This window comes from Vombatus ursinus, unplaced genomic scaffold, assembly GCF_900497805.2.
Source record: "Vombatus ursinus unplaced genomic scaffold, bare-nosed wombat genome assembly UNPS02014801.1, whole genome shotgun sequence".
Taxonomy (NCBI): Eukaryota; Metazoa; Chordata; class Mammalia; order Diprotodontia; family Vombatidae; genus Vombatus; species Vombatus ursinus.
The window spans coordinates 27,257,358-27,274,543 of NW_020954579.1; the positions used below are offsets into that span (position 1 = coordinate 27,257,358).

General features: G+C 39.5%; 1 protein-coding gene across 12 annotated transcripts in view; it reads left to right on the forward strand.

The window, feature by feature from the left end:
- PITPNC1 (phosphatidylinositol transfer protein cytoplasmic 1) overlaps positions 1 to 17,186 on the forward strand; it is a 358,377-nt gene that overhangs the window by 112,411 nt on the left and 228,780 nt on the right. The window contains exon 1 of one of the 12 annotated variants that reach the window (XM_027872638.1): positions 9,711 to 9,784. The exons of 10 other annotated variants lie outside the window; for them this stretch is intronic. The gene's annotated coding sequence lies outside the window, so the exon portion shown is untranslated. Of the gene's footprint in view, positions 1 to 9,710; positions 9,785 to 17,186 lie in introns of those variants that run through there. One more of the 12 variants, XM_027872643.1, reaches the window with a different exon arrangement.

Sequence of the window (17,186 nt, forward strand, 5' to 3'; positions counted from 1 at the left end):
AATAGTTTCCTGGAACTTAAAGCCAATTTGTCTGAGCATAAGTTCAGTCCATCTTCCCTGTTACCCACTTCCCCTGCCCTGATCCCCCACTGTCCCTTTTTTATAAATGGGGGCTTTTGGTTATGTCTTTGTTATGTTTTTAAAAGTCTTACTTAAATAGAATTTAATTCATTAAACAAGCTCTTTGCCAGCTGCGTTATAGCACAAAATTAGTCAAAAAGGAGGCCAGACAGATTTTTATATGTTGTTAGGTGATGTAGTGGAATGGGCACTGATTTTTGAGTCAGAGGAGCGAGGTTTAAGTTTTGCCTCCTGTGTTTACTACCTTGGGCATTTCACTTAACCACCACGGTCCTCTCAGTTTCCTCATTTGTAAAATGGGGGGAGGAGATTTGAATTACATAGCCTCCAAGATCCTTTCCAGCTCTAGAAAATATTACTCTATAATATTTTTCAAACAGCACACCAGAAAAAAAATTTTTTTTTCTTATGAAAGTTACAGACTTGCATGCTATGTTTAATTCATCAGCTGTGTTCACAATTCACAAACCCAAGCCATCTGGCTGCTTTTTCCTAGATCTGGGTGATTTCTTTAGAGATTCAAAAAAAACAGGTCAGTCATTGAAATGCAGCATTCCAGAATTGAATTATGTATTTTATTTGTTTAATTCTCTTTAGATGCTGGCTGGAGCTCTTAAGAGTTCCAGGAGGGCTGAGCTACTGCAGCTTGTGTCTACCTGTATTTTCAGGAAGGAGTTTTAGGAAAGCATAAAAGTCTAATTTTAATAACAGTTTAATAATAGTCACACCTAGCATTAATATAGAGCATTAAGGCTTGCAAAGCACTTTATATATTGTAAACCTCCTGAATGTGGTCTAATAAAGACAAACAGAATTAGGCTGTATTTGTGTTTATTCTCTCAAATTGGGCAGGCATGCATATGAATGTATGGGAGCTGTAGTTGTAACTGAGCTTCCTTTGGGGTTAGGCTGCACAGTTTATATACCCTTTTAGCCAGGGCTGTTACTCCTTCATTCTTTCCCCCCTGGATAGAGAAAATATCTCTAAAGATCATTCCCAGTCTTGGGCTATCTAAACAAAAGAATCTGACTCTACCCAAGCTTGAGGAGAACACTGTGGGCTTCCCTACTTCCCCACTTTATTTTTTTTCTTTTTTAGGGAGTCGGGGTTAAGTGACTTGCCCAGGGTCACACAGCTAGTAAGTGTGAAGTGTTTGGTCTGAGGCTGGATTTGAACTCAGGTTCTCCTGACTTCAGGGCCGGTGCTTTGTCCACTGCGCCACCTAGCTGCCCCTTTTCCCCACTTTAGATTAAATTCCTTGAAAGCTTGGGTGGTGTTTGACCAGGATAAGGAGAGTCAGTGCAATCTCATTATCAGTAATGTCCTTCTCAAGAAAAACTCAGCGTAAAGTCAGGATTTAGGAAAGCGGGGGAGGGGAAACTCTGAACCTCCCCAAGTGATCATTAGTAATTAGTTTGTTATAATAGTTTGCAGGGATTTCCAGGTTCAGCAAGCAAATTTGCAAGGTTCTCAGGTATGTCTCAAAGGATGTTCAATTTGCCTCCTCATTGGCTGATTCTGATTCCCAAGTTAACCTGGCCTCCTCTGGTTAGTAAGGAAGCTCGACAGATCAAGGTGGTTAGTAAAGTCATTAACCGTCATATTTTCACAATTTCCACGATGTATTTGATCTTTACACCAACTCTATGAGGTGTAGGTACTGTTGTCATCTCCATTTTACAGATAAGGAAAGTAAGGCACAGAGACTTTCTTAGGGTAACACTGCTAGTAAGAGTCTGAAGCAGATTTGTATTCAGTTCTCCCTGATTCTAAGTCCCCATGCCGTTTCCACTTTTCTACCTAGCTACTTAATTTTACTTGTTAGAACTCAGTTACGGAGCCTCTGTTTCCCTTGTCGTCACTGTAGCTTCCTGGGCTTTCCTAACACATTTAGTCAAGGATGAGTTATGGGGCGTCTCTTCCCTTTCATGGTCTTACGAGGAAGAGGGGTAGTGAAAAATAGAATGGAATAAGTGAAAATTCTGGAAATGTCTCTCTGCAGAGAGGTTAGCAATAATACTCAAAAACAATTTTTTCAAATGTTTAATTTGTGTGTGTGTGGTTTTTTTTTGTATTTAATCCTTTTCCCTCTCATACTCCAAGATCCATCCTTTAACAAAAGACAAAAAAGAAACAGTTAAAGAAAAATAAAGGCACTTTAGCAAAATTCAACCGAGTATGATGATGACAACCTTTGCAAAGAAGGGAGTTGTTTCTTCTCATCCTTTCTCTGGAGATAAATGTAATCTTTATAATTATACAGCATTCAGATCCTTCTTTTTTTTTCTTTCCATTTTTATCATTGAAATCACTGTATATAAATTTTTCCTGGTTCTGTCTATTTCACTCTGTGTCAGTTCATATGTCTTCCTGTGCTTTTCTGAATTCTTTCTATTTAGTGTTTCTTATACAGTAACTACCATTCTATTGCCTCCATTTGAAGTAATAGCATTTTAATTTGAACCAGTGCCCAACCCTGGAAATCCCCTGTTGTATGTTTCCTCCATCCTTATCCTGTGGTACCAAAACACTTTTTCCAGGAAGATGCAGATGTGCCTCACTAGTACCTCTTTTGGTAAGTTCTTAGAGTGTTAAAGCTAGTTAAACTCTAGAGACCATCTAGTCTAACCCTGTCATTTTATAGGTAATTCCAGGGTTTCAAATATGGCAGAATTGTGGTACTATTAATAGAAACAACAGTTGGGAGGGGGAACATGTCAATATGTAAAACCCAGTCTTACCGGCACATTGAAGTACTTCATTTTGCCTTCATTGCATAGTATTAAAGCATCCAACTAAAACTTTGTTATAAAAATGGAATTTATTTACAAACCAAGCACCCTACTTCAAGCGGTTAAAAATCAGATTTCTCTGACTTCTAATTTTAGAAGGAATCAAGCTGACCTTCAATTTGCAGTTGCTAACTGAAGCCCTGTTACCTGGGTGACTAGATTTACTATATGTCAGTATGCAAATAACATCTGCCCACAAAGGAAAGAGAAGGACCTTGTCTGGAGGATGTCAATTAGTCTGGGAAAAATTCTTCATTTGGTGTATTAGAGTTGGAGAAGCATCCAAAAGGTGGGGGAGAGATAGGAAAGGAAACCTGGAGAAAAGATTTTAATGTTTGAGTTTTGTAGCTTTCTTCTTTTAGTTCTTTAAGGTAGGTCTGAGGGGGCAGGATGATTGAGTAGATAGGCCAGTCTTTGAATCAAGAAGACTTGGGTTTGAGTCCTGTCCCTGACATAGCTTCCGTGCATTGAGTCATGCATGGGGCAGTCATGGAACCTCTCAGTTCCTTAGGTAAATGTAGTCTATTAATCAGCGAGCATTTATTAACAGTTTACTATCTGCTAGGCCCTGAGGATATAAAAGAAATAGCAAAAACAACCATAAGTTTCTTGGAGATTACATTCCAAAGGAGGAGACAACATAAATATAAATCCTTATATATAAGGTAAATGCAGAGTAACCTTTGAGGGGAAGACATTGGCATTTGGGGGACAGAACTGGCCTCTTGCCAGAGGTAGCATTTGAAGTTGGTCATAATCTGATTATAAATTACAAATGAGTTGCCTGTTGAGGGATTTCTCACACTGGGAGGTCCCCACACCAGTGAAGACATAGGTCCAACCAAAACCCCCCAAACAAACCCAAAAAGAAGGTATGTGTATCCCTAATTATAAGATGCAGATTTTCATCCTTAGAAATCAGTCTCCAAAGTCAGCATCCTAGTATTTACTAACCAAAAGTGGTCTCGGGTGATTTAGAATGGTTCTTTTTCCTTTTTGTAAAGTTATCAAAAGGGGAGCAAAAACCGTTTGGCTATTTGCTAGATCAGTTGGAAGAGTTTAAGGAAGCTTTTAAAAATTGGATTCTTCCCTTGCCTTGTTAGCATTTGTAATCCAAGTCCCAATTGATAAGAAGTTTGGGGCTTTTTTCTAGTACACCATGAACTAGATATCAGGAATTAGGCCTCCAGAATAGTGGAAAGGATTTTCTGTCTCATTCTGTTGCCCATCTGGTTCAGGGTGTAATCTGTAGGAATTCTCTTCTGCACTGGGTGTGTGTACATCACTATGCCTACACATGCTTTCAGACTAAGGCCTAGAGTTAAATTTGGAAAAATTCAAATCTGGAGGCAGCAAACTTCTGAAATCCTCTTTCGTTAATTGGTGTCTGTCACATCAACTATCAGCTGTAGGAATATCTTTCACTCTTCTATTGTGTTCTTTTCAGGAGTCTAATTTTATTTTTTACTTCAAAATAAGGGTCTCCTAGCAAACTGATAAAGATGCACTTGGGCTTGTTAAACTTACTGTTGAAATGCCTGAATATTGAAATTTTATAGTGTCTGGTGTGTGATTTCTAGGACCCCTTGTTATATGTGGAAGGATCTATTAACTTCTTAGAATTTTGTACTTCAAATCCTGTCTTTGGGGAATTTAAATGAAGCTATAATGTTTATTATAGTATATATACATGCATATACATATTTGTGTAACAAATTAAGGTCTTTTTAGGATTTTTGTTTATTAGAAGTTTATTCTTCCTCCCCTGTAGAAACTGAATTAGTTTTCCCATTGTAGAATCCTTTTAGAGAGGAAAAACCATACCCACCTTCATAAAATCTTTGATTTTCCACATTAGAGAACAACCAAGGTCATTCTTCTGGTACTAGCCAGGGAATTTAAGAGGCAGAAATTCCTGGGAAGATTTATGCCCATATTAGTTGTCTAGTACACTGTAAGTGCTAATTATCCTCAGGTTTTTTTTTCCTTCACCCCTAAGGTCTCCTCCTCCTCACTCAGAAATAACTTACTAAATAATTGTCCATCTAGACTCAAAAGGCTGTACCAGCATCTTTGAGAAAATCCTCTATGTTTTTCTTGTTTCAAATTTTTTTTTTCCAAAATTATTATGAGCTTGGTAACCATCAACAGACATTTTTTTTTCCCATACAAAGAAGAACAGAAAAAGAAAACTGCAAAAGAAGCTATGAATACCTGCCATGTATAGCTTGTTGTTTTTTAAAGTACAATTCAAATTTAACGTGTTTGTTCTAACGTTACCATGCTTGTCTGTGTCTGCTGACTTTTCTTCTGCTCTTTTTTGTATTGCTTTGTTTTTGCTTTTTGGTGAGGCAATCAGGGTTAAGTGACTTGCCCAGAGTAAGTGTCAAGTGTCTGAGGCCGGATTTGAACTCAGATCCTCCTGACTCCAAGGCAGGAGCTCTGTCCACTGCACCATCTAGCTGCCCCTTCTATTTTGGTATTTTTAAAATGAGTCATTTACCTTTTGCTTTCTTTTCTTTCTTTTTTTGGTATCATTATCACTACTCCTGTCATTCTTTCTCTAACACCCCACCCCCACCCCAAAGTCCTCACTTGTAGAAAATATAGTCAAGAAAAACAAATCCACACATTGGTTGTGTCAGAAAATATGTTTTATTCTTCACGCTTTTCCATCACTTCCCTGCCACACAGGAGGAAAACATGCTTTCCTTCCATCTTTGTAACTAGTTGAGTTCAGATGTGATTTTACTCACTTACTAGCTGTGATAATTTAGTCCTTACTACTACCAGGCCCATTACTAAGTGCTAGGAATACAAATACAACTAGCCCAAAGAAAGATAGCCCCTGCCCTCAAAGAGCTTACTTCGGTTGGGGAAGATTGTACTTAAAAGGTAGCTTAAAAGGGTGGAGCAGGGCTGATCAGGTACCTGAGTTGGGGCAGGGTAGAGACAATCCTGACAGTCAGTAGTGGAGTATGGAGAGGAATGAAGATGTGGCTAGTCTGGACATCTTCTTTAAAATGGAGATTCTGGAAGGAACCAGCCAATCAGAGGAAGGAGCCACAGGTGTGACATGTACTTCCAATGTGAGAGGTCCTGGGATGGAGTAAACTTCCAGAGAGAAGCTTCGGTGGCGTGGTAGATAGAGTACGGACTTAGAAGTATAGTCTAGATAGGAACCAAGACATTGCTGACTTGGGCATTTCCTTTAAGGTTGACTTATTTACTTAGATTGTGTTCAGATATCATAATTTCCACAATCATTCGTCAGCGGGCAGGTAACCTCTTTGTTTCCAGTTCTTTGCTCCAACAAAATAGGTAGTATGGGCAGCATTCCACACCCATAAGCCCCTACCTCTGCAAAAAAGGGAAGGAGGAATGTTTTCCCATTTCCAAAACATAGCATCTAGTTTAGGATTTTTTGTATTCTATCTTATTTTAATACTAGACCACTTCTAGCTATAGCAGGCCACTCCCAGCCTTGGAGTATCTAGACAACCAAATCTGTCTCCACCCAAGCTTTAGTAGAACTAGATTAAATTACTTGCAAACTTGAGTGGGGGCTGATCAGGATAAGGAGAATCAATGCAATCTCATTATTGCAATGTCCATCTGAAGATCTTAAAGTCAGGATTTTTGGCAAAAGGGGTGGGGTTGAGGGGGAAGCTCTGAATTTCTAAGATACTGATTATTAATAATCATTTTTCACAATGGTAATATTCCATTTACATTAAAATACAACAGTTGTCCAATTGATAGATAGTAATTTTGTTTCCGGGTTTTTTTTGTTTTTGCTATTGGAAAAAAGTGCTACTATCAATATTTTGGTATCTCTATATATGACCTTTATTCCTGTCTTTGATATCCTTGGTGGGGATATGCCCAAAAATGGGATTTCTGGGTCAAAGAGGATTAGAATTTTAATCCTTTTTTTTTTAAAGTATAATTCCAAATTACTTTCCAAAATGACTGGATCCCTTCAAGCTGGTGAAGTTCTTCTATTATAGGTTTCTGATTTGAGGTTTGAATTTGCAGGGCTTTTTTCCTTCCCTCCTAGCTGTGTCCTTATCCATTCTTTTAAAAAATGTAGACATATACATATGTAGTAGTATTATTTAGCCATCTTTGTATATAATAAGTATTGGAGCGCTATGTGCTTCATTTTTATTAAGGTACCTAAAAAATCTATTTCCGGGTGGGGGAAAGGAAGAATGAGAAGAAAGAATTCGTAGAATTTAGATTCATATCATCTCTCCTTCTTTACCTGCTCTTCTTGGAACTTCTGCTGTGAGGCTTTCCCATTGTTAGTGGCCTGATTTTCTCTGCAGTGGATGTTATTTGTCCTTCATTTTTGAAAAGGCTCAATGATATCATGAGATTGGTGTCTTGACTTGTTCAAGAATTGGCTTTAAGTGAGGCAGAGTTGCACAAAGTCATCGGCATTACTTAGTACCCTAGGAGAAGGAGATCTTCTCAGGAAGCAGGCAGGCCCTTTTCATCAAGGACGTTTTTTCTTGCTCTCTCTGCCACACCTTGACAGACAGACAGTAGTAGAACTTTCTAAGCATTTTGGTTTGGAGTCCTATTACATTCAGTAGAGTGGATTGAAATGTGGGATTTGGTGTTCATCCCTGGGAATATATCCAATTTACTGTATTTTGCCTGATTTCATATACTAGTCCAAGTGAATAGGAATTTGCCTTGATCATTTACTCTTCCCTTTCTGTAATTGACTTTACTTTGCCAAGGAAGAAGTAGACTCAATTTACTGTTTCTGAGGAAAAGGGCAAGTCATTCTCTTTGATTATTTCATCCTACGTACTCACTCCTACAACCTTTAAGTTCTGTTCAAGTAAAACCCCCCCCAAAGAGTAGGATGGTAAATGAACCCTGAGATATGCCAGATTTAGACCACTGGACATAACTTAGGCCCTAAGGAATCTGTTTGTTTATTTTTTTGGAGAATGGGTCCCCTTGTCTCACCTAGGTTGGAAGTGCTGTGGCAGCGGCCACTAATGAACTAATCCTACTGCTGATTGGTACATGGGCTCTGAGCTTTAACTCACTCACTCTCTCTCTCTCTCTCTCTCTCTCTCTCTCTCTCTCTCTCTCTCTCTTTTCCTTTCTCTTTCTACCCTTCCCCATATTGATGCCACCAATTTAGTACAGATGAGATCTCCTAGTACCAGGGATTACACCACCCTGCCCTGCCCTAAGGAGTCTTTATAGAGGATTTGAAAGGAAAAGGGTCTGGGCCAACCATGTAAGAGAATGCGTATCTTAACTTGAGGTACTGAAATTAGGTACTGAATGTCTGAGGTATTGAAGTCACCATTTCAGCATAGCAACTATATGTATATCAAGTCAGCAGTTCTGAGAGAGGTAGCCTAATGTAAACATAGTATTATTATTAAATCATTATTTATTATTATTATAAAAGTGCCGGCTGTGTAATGTTGGAGAAATCACTCCAACCTCTCCATGCCCTATCTAATCTCCTCATCTGCAAAATGGAGAGGTTGACTTAGGTGATCTGCAAAGCCACTTCCAGATATGGTGTGTTGAAAAGAACACTGGCCTTGGAGTCAGGACACCTGATCCCACTTACTCGCCATGTCATCTTGGGCAAATAAAAACAACAGCAATAATATTAATTATAAACATAAGCTTTACTGACATTGTCCCATTATCTCACATCAGTTACCTTCTTTGAACCTCAGTTTATTATCCATAATATAGAATCATAGACTTACCCTGCTTACCTCAAAGAGTTGGTGTAAGGTGACAGTTATTTGTATATTGAATCACTATTTCTTTAAGGATTGGTAATAATAATATCTAGTGCTTTCAGCTTTGCAAAGCACTTCACAAATATTATCTCATTGTATCTTAACAACCTTGGGAGAAAGACACTTAATTATCTCCATTTTATAGATGAGGAAACTGAGGCAGAGTGATTTGCCCAGGGTCACATTGCTAATAACTGTCTGCTGGGGGTTTGAACTGAGCCCTTCCTGACCTCTTCTCTGTCCACTGTGCTACCTAGCTACCAATTCATCATTATGAATATTTTCTCTGCTAACCTAGATAACAAATTAGCAAATGGTCTCTCTGAGTTGTTGTTGAAAAAGTCTTGCAGACAATGAGCCTCTCTGATTTTAGCTGAGTTGGTCTTAGCAGGACTGTCTTTTTTTATTTGTATACCTAATCCTTAGCACAGTGCCTGGCAAGTAATAGGTGCTTAATAAATGTTAATTGTATTGTATCGTTAGGGTCCTAAATATGGTGGTAGAAGGGACCTTAGAGATTCACTGGGCCATTCAAACTCTTCATTTTTTTTGATGAGTTAACTGTAAAGCACAGTGTTAGTTGAAGTGACGTGTATTATATGTCAAAGGTGGAATTGCAACCAAGACATCCCCCCCCCTTCCCAATTTAAAATCCATACTTCTTGCATTGCCCTCTCCTAAAATAGCTGTCAAGTCTGGCACCTTACCTACAACTGATAAATAATAATGATTTGTAAAACATTTTCCACTTACTATTCCATTTTATCCTCCACAACCCTGTGAGGTAGGTGCTATTATTATACTTCTTTTTTAGATGAGGAAACTGAGGAACACAGGAGTTAAGTGACTTCCCCAGGGTCACAAGGCTAGGAAAGTCTCCAAGGTAGAATTGTAACCGAGGTCCTCCCAACTCCAGATCCAGTGCTGTGCCAGCTGGCTGCCTACAGTACATGGCTCTTATTAAGAACTTGCTATGAGGGAGGCATGGTGCCCAAAGCCTTTTAAAGCTTGTTGGCCTCGCTTCCAAAAACCTGAGATCACCTCCATATCATCAAGAGCCATCAGAGCAGGAGGATCCTCCCCCGTCTCCAGGAAGCCTCATTGCCGACTCTTGTACTGTGAGTTTTAAGCAAGAATCTTTCTCCAAATTCTTTCAATACAATGAACTTATGACTTGGGTACAGCTATTTTGTTACAGTGGTTACTTATGTGAAACACTTTGAGAATCTTATATTTTATTCTGTAGCATTTGATATACCTTTGATAAAACTTTCAGGTTCCAAGAGATACATATGTGTGTTGGGGGTGGGGTGGGGTCGGCGGTGTAGTGTGAGCAGGTAGGGAATTCTTTTAAAAAGCGAGAATAATTTATTTACTAAATGACAATAAATTTATCATTTTTTTCTTTTTGGTATTCGAAATACCTCCCTCCTTAGTTAGCATAGAACCTAGGGCAGCATTAATTTGTATTGTCAGCACTTATTTAGAAAGCATTCCCTGAGATCTTGTTGTTCCAGGGATGAGGTGGCTTGAATAATTTTTCTATATATTATGAACTCCCCTTATCTAATTCTGCATGAAGTAGCCAGTTGCTTTGCGTCTAGTTAGCCTGTTCTCTCTCATCTTGCCAAACCCAGAAGACATTTGTACAATATTTATACCTTCCCTCCATGCTGTTCTTCATTTTCTTAAAACAAAATATAAATAGGCACAGTAGATCTCATGAAGAAGGGCCCTCTTAGCTGTATAAAATCGTTACTGCTAGGGCAACAGAGGTGTTCTTTTTTTCTCCTCACACTTAACCCTCTTCTCCCCACTGCTGTTCATTTTACTTCCCTTGGGAAGGTAACTGGCCATGAGGGCAAAGTTAGTGAGAAGGGCATCTTTGTGTGCTGACTGTGTCCTTGGAAGGAGCCAGGCCACAGTGCATTTCCTGGAATAACTCACTTTCCAGAGGGTTGGGTTTTCTTGGTCTTGTGATTGGCTACATGTTTACATTCTGTAGTAAACACAGGGGCCTTTGATTGCTTTCTAAAGGTCATACCACTCACCCTTCCTCTATGGATTGAGGTTGGTTTCATATTTCAAGTAATTTGGTGGCTCCAGTGACTATGTAAAGCTTTTTCTGGCCTGTAAAGCTCTTTCCCTTTTCTTCTCCTCCCTTTCCCTCCACTTTCCGTTCTTCCCCTCCCCTTTTTCTTCCCCTTTCCCTCTCCCCTCTCCTTTTCCTCTCCTTTCTCCCTTCCCCTCTTCCTTCCCCTCTCCCTTCCTTCTCTTCTATCATTTTCCCTTCCCCTCTCCCTTCTCTTTCCTTTTCCTCTCCCCCTCCCCTTCCTCTTCTTCTTCCCCTTCCCCTTCTCTTCCTATCTCACCCAGGTTGGAAGTGCTACTACTGTTGATAGCTCACAAGAGCTTTGACCTCTTCTGTTCCTCACCCGGGCTGGTTCCTCCCCTCCTTAGGCAACCTGGTGGCCTCCCCCCTTCCTTCCATGGCTTACCATGTTGATGCTTAACTTAGCTTGGACACTCAGTTTTGAGCCCACTAGCTTAGGAGGTTCCATATAGCTTTAACCTCCTTCCTAGGAGCTGAGATGACAGGTGTAGATGCCGCCATGCCAGGTCAGTATCTAGGTTCTTAAAAGCCAGTTAGAGGTTGTCCCTGTCTACTTCCACTCGCAGATTCTTCTTAAGTCAGGGTAGTCCAGAATGGAAAGGATACTAGATTGTAACCTAGACTATCTCAAAGACCTGCTTGTCTAGAACAAGGGAAGTCACATATTCTGCCATTGAGGCAGTCTGTTCATAGCTTTAGTTGATGCTTATATAGCTATACATGAGTACCATATAATTTACTATTATGACTTTAGAAGAAGAAGTAAGAAGTCTTCAGCAACATATATCCATTCCAAAGGCAAGCAAGGTTTACAAGAAAGTGATGGGCAGCTATGATAGACTTAGCTCTTCTTAGCAATACTATGACCCAAGACAATTCCAAAAGACTCATGATAGAAAATGCTATCCATATCCAGTAAAAGAACTGATGGAGGTTGAATGGTGATCGAAGCATACTATTTTCACTTTCTGTGTGTATGTGGGTGTGTGTGTTTTTCCCTTTTATTCTGTTTCTTCTTTCACAACATGATTAATATGGAAATATGTTTAACATGATTACACATGTATAACCTATATCAGATTGCCATCTTGAAGAGGAGGGAGGGAGAAAAATTTGGAACTCAAAATCTTATAAAAAATGAATGTTGAAAACTCATTACATGTAATTAGAAAAAATAAAATACTATTTACATTTTTTTTTTAAAAGAAGAGGCACAAAAATGTATCCGGCCTGCTTTTATTTTTCCTGTATTTCATATATTATACTCAGGGGTTCTATTTAGTGAATTTGTCTCACCATGCTAAGTATACTTTCAGAAACTTGTACACTACTTCGGTTACCAAGGGATTGCCATTCAGTGCCTGAGTAAAATGTAGCATCTTTTCCTAACAGAAGTGAACTCTTCTGTCAGTTTATCTCTCCTTTGAACTTACAGGATGTCAGACCCTCTGTATGCAAGACTTTTGTATTCATTTTCAATCAAAGAGGGATCTTTGAATTAAATATTAATAACTCATCTGCATCTGAAATCATTCTACCTTTCTCTTCATTCCCACACCATAGCACATAGCTAGTGCGTCATTCAGGGACCTCAAAGGGCTGCATATAAACATTGAAGGGAAAAGATAAAAATGTAATGATGCATTCACTGATATACCAAAATATGAGCTGCAGGTTTGTATTTTCTTCGTGGGATCGGATATTGGTTTTGGTAGTTTATTGATTTGGCAGGGAGAGATCTGATAGAACACGGAAAAGCTTTGTACTTCTCTTTTAATCATGATCCAAATGGAGAAATTGGAGACCCTGCCTGCCCATTGAATTACAGAGCTGAAATGGACCTTGAGGGGTCATCTAGTCTGTCCTCCTACCTGAACACAACTCTGATAGATGAAAATTTGAGCTTGTATCATTTCCAGAGAAATATAAGTATATTGCAGTCACTCCTGGGTTAAATTCATTATCAAACAGAACCCTAGACTGGTGAACCTTTATAACAGTCAGTCAGTCAACAAACATTTATTAGGTGCCTACTGTGTGCCAGGAACAATACCAATCTCTGTGATATGTAGCAATCATATTCATCAAGGAACCCTTTCCTTATCAGCACACTACTAGAGCTGAACTGATCAGGATATAATTTATAGTCTATTAATCTCCCTTTCTATCCATTCAGAGCCCCTACCTACATACAACGTATCACAGTTAGGGGATAAGGGATTGATAACTTGAATATGCAACTAGAAAGTTGATAGTCAAGGTATTACTAGTAGGAAAAACATCAAGTCACCTGGTAGCATATTGTGTCAAGATTCTGGTCCTTGAAGTTGTGTCTTCTTTAATAGAAGCAGCAACAACAACAGCAATGACAACAGCAGTAACAGTAAGATAGCAACTTGTCTGAATTCCATCTCAAAAGATGAGAATGAGATACTAATAACTGACAGTGTACAGCATTTGCTTTGAATGTTGCAAAACACTCTGTGTACCTTGTCTTTTATGAGGTTGGTACTCTGGGTACTCCAGGTATCATCCTCATTAATTGTTCATTAAATATTAATAACTCATCTGCGGCAGAAATCATTTTACCTTCTTCTTCATTCTGACACAATAACATATCTAATGTGTCATCTGGGGACCTCAAAGGGCTGCACATAAACTTTGAAGGGAGAAGATAAAAATGTAGTGCATTCACTCATACCCTAAAACACAAGCTGTAGATTGTATTCATGAGGAAATTGAGTCTAGAGAGGTTAAGTGATTTGCTCAGTTATACAGCATGTGACCGTACAGCTGGGGGTAGAGTGCTTGGCCTGGACTCACCTCCTTGAGTTCAGATCAGACACTTACTAACTGTGTGACCCTGGGCAAGTCACTTAACCCTATTTGCCTCAGTTTCCTCACTTGTAAAATGAGCTGGAGAGGGAAATGAGAAGTCACTCCAGTATTTTTGCCAAGAAAACCCCAAATGAGGTCAGCAAGAGTTAGGCACAAGTGAAAAACAACAAACAGCTTGTAAATTTCAGAGGCATAATTTGAACCTAGACCTTCCTCACCTGAAATCCAGACCTTCTGAGCTGAGCTGCCTCATTGCCCTGCACTTTTGCAAAATCATTTTGGCAACTATGTGGAAAATTAACTGCATGGATTGCAATAGGAAAACACTTGAGACAGGGAGGCTAATTAGAAATCTATTGAAGTAGCATGGGAGAATGGTGAGCATGAATTAGGAGAGTAGATGGATGAGTACAGAAAAGGAGGCATGTGAAAAGATGGTATGGAGGTAAAGATTACAAGATTTCATAATTGATCGGATATGATGGGAGAGGGGATGAGGAGGAGTGAGGGGTCAAGAATAATGCTGGACTTGTGACACTGGGTGGTGGGAAAGGTGGTGGTGCCTTTCTGGTACTGCTTATTAAAGGATCCTTTAAATTCTTCTACCTTGTTGTTGAATAGCTACTTTCACTAGTGACTAATCCTTCCATTTCCTGTGGTCTCTACTTTGCTTCTAGGCAACTTTTTTTTTTTTTTTTTGGGTGGCAGTTGGGGTTAAGTGAATTGCCCAGGGTAGTAACAGCTAAGAAGTGTCTGAGGTCAAATTTGAACTCAAATCCACCTGACTCCAGGCCTGGTATTCTATGCACTGTGTCACCTAGCTGTCTCTCTTTCCTACCTCTACCCCAACACCCACCCCACGTGACTTTAAATTGAAGTTTTCCCTTTCATAGTTTGATTTCATTATTTCCTTTTGGTGTCATGGCCCAGCAGATTCAGCATGGATCCATAACTCACTATACTTGTCAGTCAATCGATCAAAAAGCATTTATTAAGCACTAACTGTGTGCCAGGCCTTATATTAGGCATTATGGATACAAAACCTAAGTTGAAACAGCCCCTGCTCTCAAGAACTTACATTATGGTTGGGACATATTTTGGGATATGTAGGATATCTACAAAGGAAATATGTAAATTTTGGAAGGGTAGGCTCTAGGACTTGGAGGATGTCTTCCTGTAGCAGATGAGCTGAATCCTGATGAAAACAGGTTTTAAGAGATGTAGGTAAAGGCAGTGCATTCCAGAGGGGATAGTGAATGGAAAGACACAGAGAAGATGAATTACTATGTTTGAGGAGCAGTCATAAGACCTGTTTGACAGGATTATCTTGTGTTTGGAGGGGGAGTAATGTGTAATGAGGCTGAAAATATAGTTTGGTGACAAGTCGTGAAGGACTTTAACTGTCACACTGGGGAGCTCATATTTGAACCTAGAGGCATTAGGGAGTCTCGGGAGTTTACTGAGAAATGGAGGGACATGGTCAGCCCTGCGCTTTTGGAAAATCACTTTGGCAACTATGTGGAAAATTAATTGCATGGGTTGCAATAGGGAGACGCTTGAGACAGGGAGGCTAGTTAGAAAGCTATTGAAGTAGCCTAGGGAAAAAGGTGAGCATGAATTAGGAGAGTAGATGGATGAGCACAGAAAAAGAGGCATATGAAAGGATGGTCTGGAGGTAGAGATTATAAGATTTCACAACTGATTGGATATGATGGGAGAGAGGGTGAGGAGGAGTGAGGGGTCAAGAATAATGCTGGACTTGTGACCCTGGGTGATGGGAAAGGTGGTGGTGCTCTTGACACACATAGGGAAATTCAGAAGAGGGGTAGATTTAGGCAAAAAGATAATGAGGCCCATTTTGGACATAGTGAGTTTCACATTTGTATGGGGCAGTCAGATTGAAAGGTCTAATAGGTAGTTAGTGATGTGGGGCTGGAGCTCAGGGGTTAGGGCTAGATATAGATCTGGGAGTCACTTCATATAGATAACAAATGCATAGAAGCAGATGAGGTTACCAAGTGAGAAGTAGTAGAGGGAAGAAGGCCTATGATAAAAACTTGGGTTATATGCACAGTTAGGGTACCTAAGTGGATAGAGTGTCTACAGGCCTACAGTCTAGAAGACTCATTGTCCTGAGTTCAAATCTGGACTCAGACACTTACTAGCTGTATCTTACTAGCAAATCATTTCACCTTTGTTCGCCTCTGTTTCCTCACCTATAAAATGAGCTGGAGAAGGAAATGGCAAACCTCTCCAGTATCTTTGCCAAGGAAACCCCAAATGTGGTCACAAAGAGTTGGACATGACTGATAAACAACTGAAAATCAACCAAAGGGTGCATGGTATGGACGATAAACCAGCAAAGAACTGAGAAGGATTTGTCAGACAAGAAGGAGGAGAACCAAGACAGCATTGTCCATGAAAACCCAGAGAAAAGAGAATAGAATAGTCAACAATGTCAGAGGTTAAGAAGGACAAGGATTGCAAAAAGGCCATCATACTTGGCAACCAGTCTATCAAAAAATATTTAAGCACCTAGGACATGCTAAGCACTATGCTACATGCTGAGGATATGGAAAGAGGTAAAAGATGGCCCCTGTCCTCAAAGAGTTTGCAATCTAATGTCGGAGGTAAAGTGGAAACAAATATATATGAAGCAAACTAAATGAAAGATAAATGGGAAATAATTAAAGGACAAAAAGCACTGGAATTAAGAGGGGTTAGGGAAGGCAGTTAGATTATGATTAACTTTGGAGAGAGCACTTCTATCCTTTGGATCTAGCATAGGGTTTCTTTTTATTCTCTGTACCTCCCTATGCCTTAGCCTCCTAGGATCAACAACACCCAGTGTATCTGGCAGCACCTTAAGTTTCTTCAGCGATCTTCATTGACTGACATTAAAATTTTCATGTGGATGCCACACACAGCTCAGACCACCTTCTCTCTGTTAGTCTGTCAGGCTGTAACAATAAGTGAGGCCACACTGTACTTCATTCCTACTAGACTGAGCACTTTGGGAAATATTCCCTAAATGAAGGTTCATCAACTATATAAAGCTTTGTTTAGTTTTTAAAATTTAATGGTGATATACAGAAAGTCACTGAGGATTTGGATTCAGGAAGAAGGTAAGGATCACTTACTCCCTGTGGAAATGATATGATACCAGAACACTCTAAAGTATTTTTGGAAAGTATCAGAGGTGAATGCCATATGATGACCTCTAATAAAATTTTCTACTAAAGAAAAAGGTAATCTTCGGGCACATGGTAATCAATCAGCAAGCATTGATTAAGTGCCTACTATATGCCAAGCACTGCAATAGGGATGGGAATACAAATATGAGGAATGAAACAATCAATCCCTGTTCTCAGAGACCTTGAATTCTATTATAACAAGTTCATAAATAAATATACACTGAATAAATATAGAGAGAATAAATAAAAAAACTAACAGTTGGAGTGGGGCAATCAGGAAAGGCTTCCTGGGAAAGGTGAGCTGTCTTGAAGGAAGATAGAGATTCTTTAAGGCAGAGATGAGAAGGAAGTGTGTTCTAAGTATGAGGAAATAGC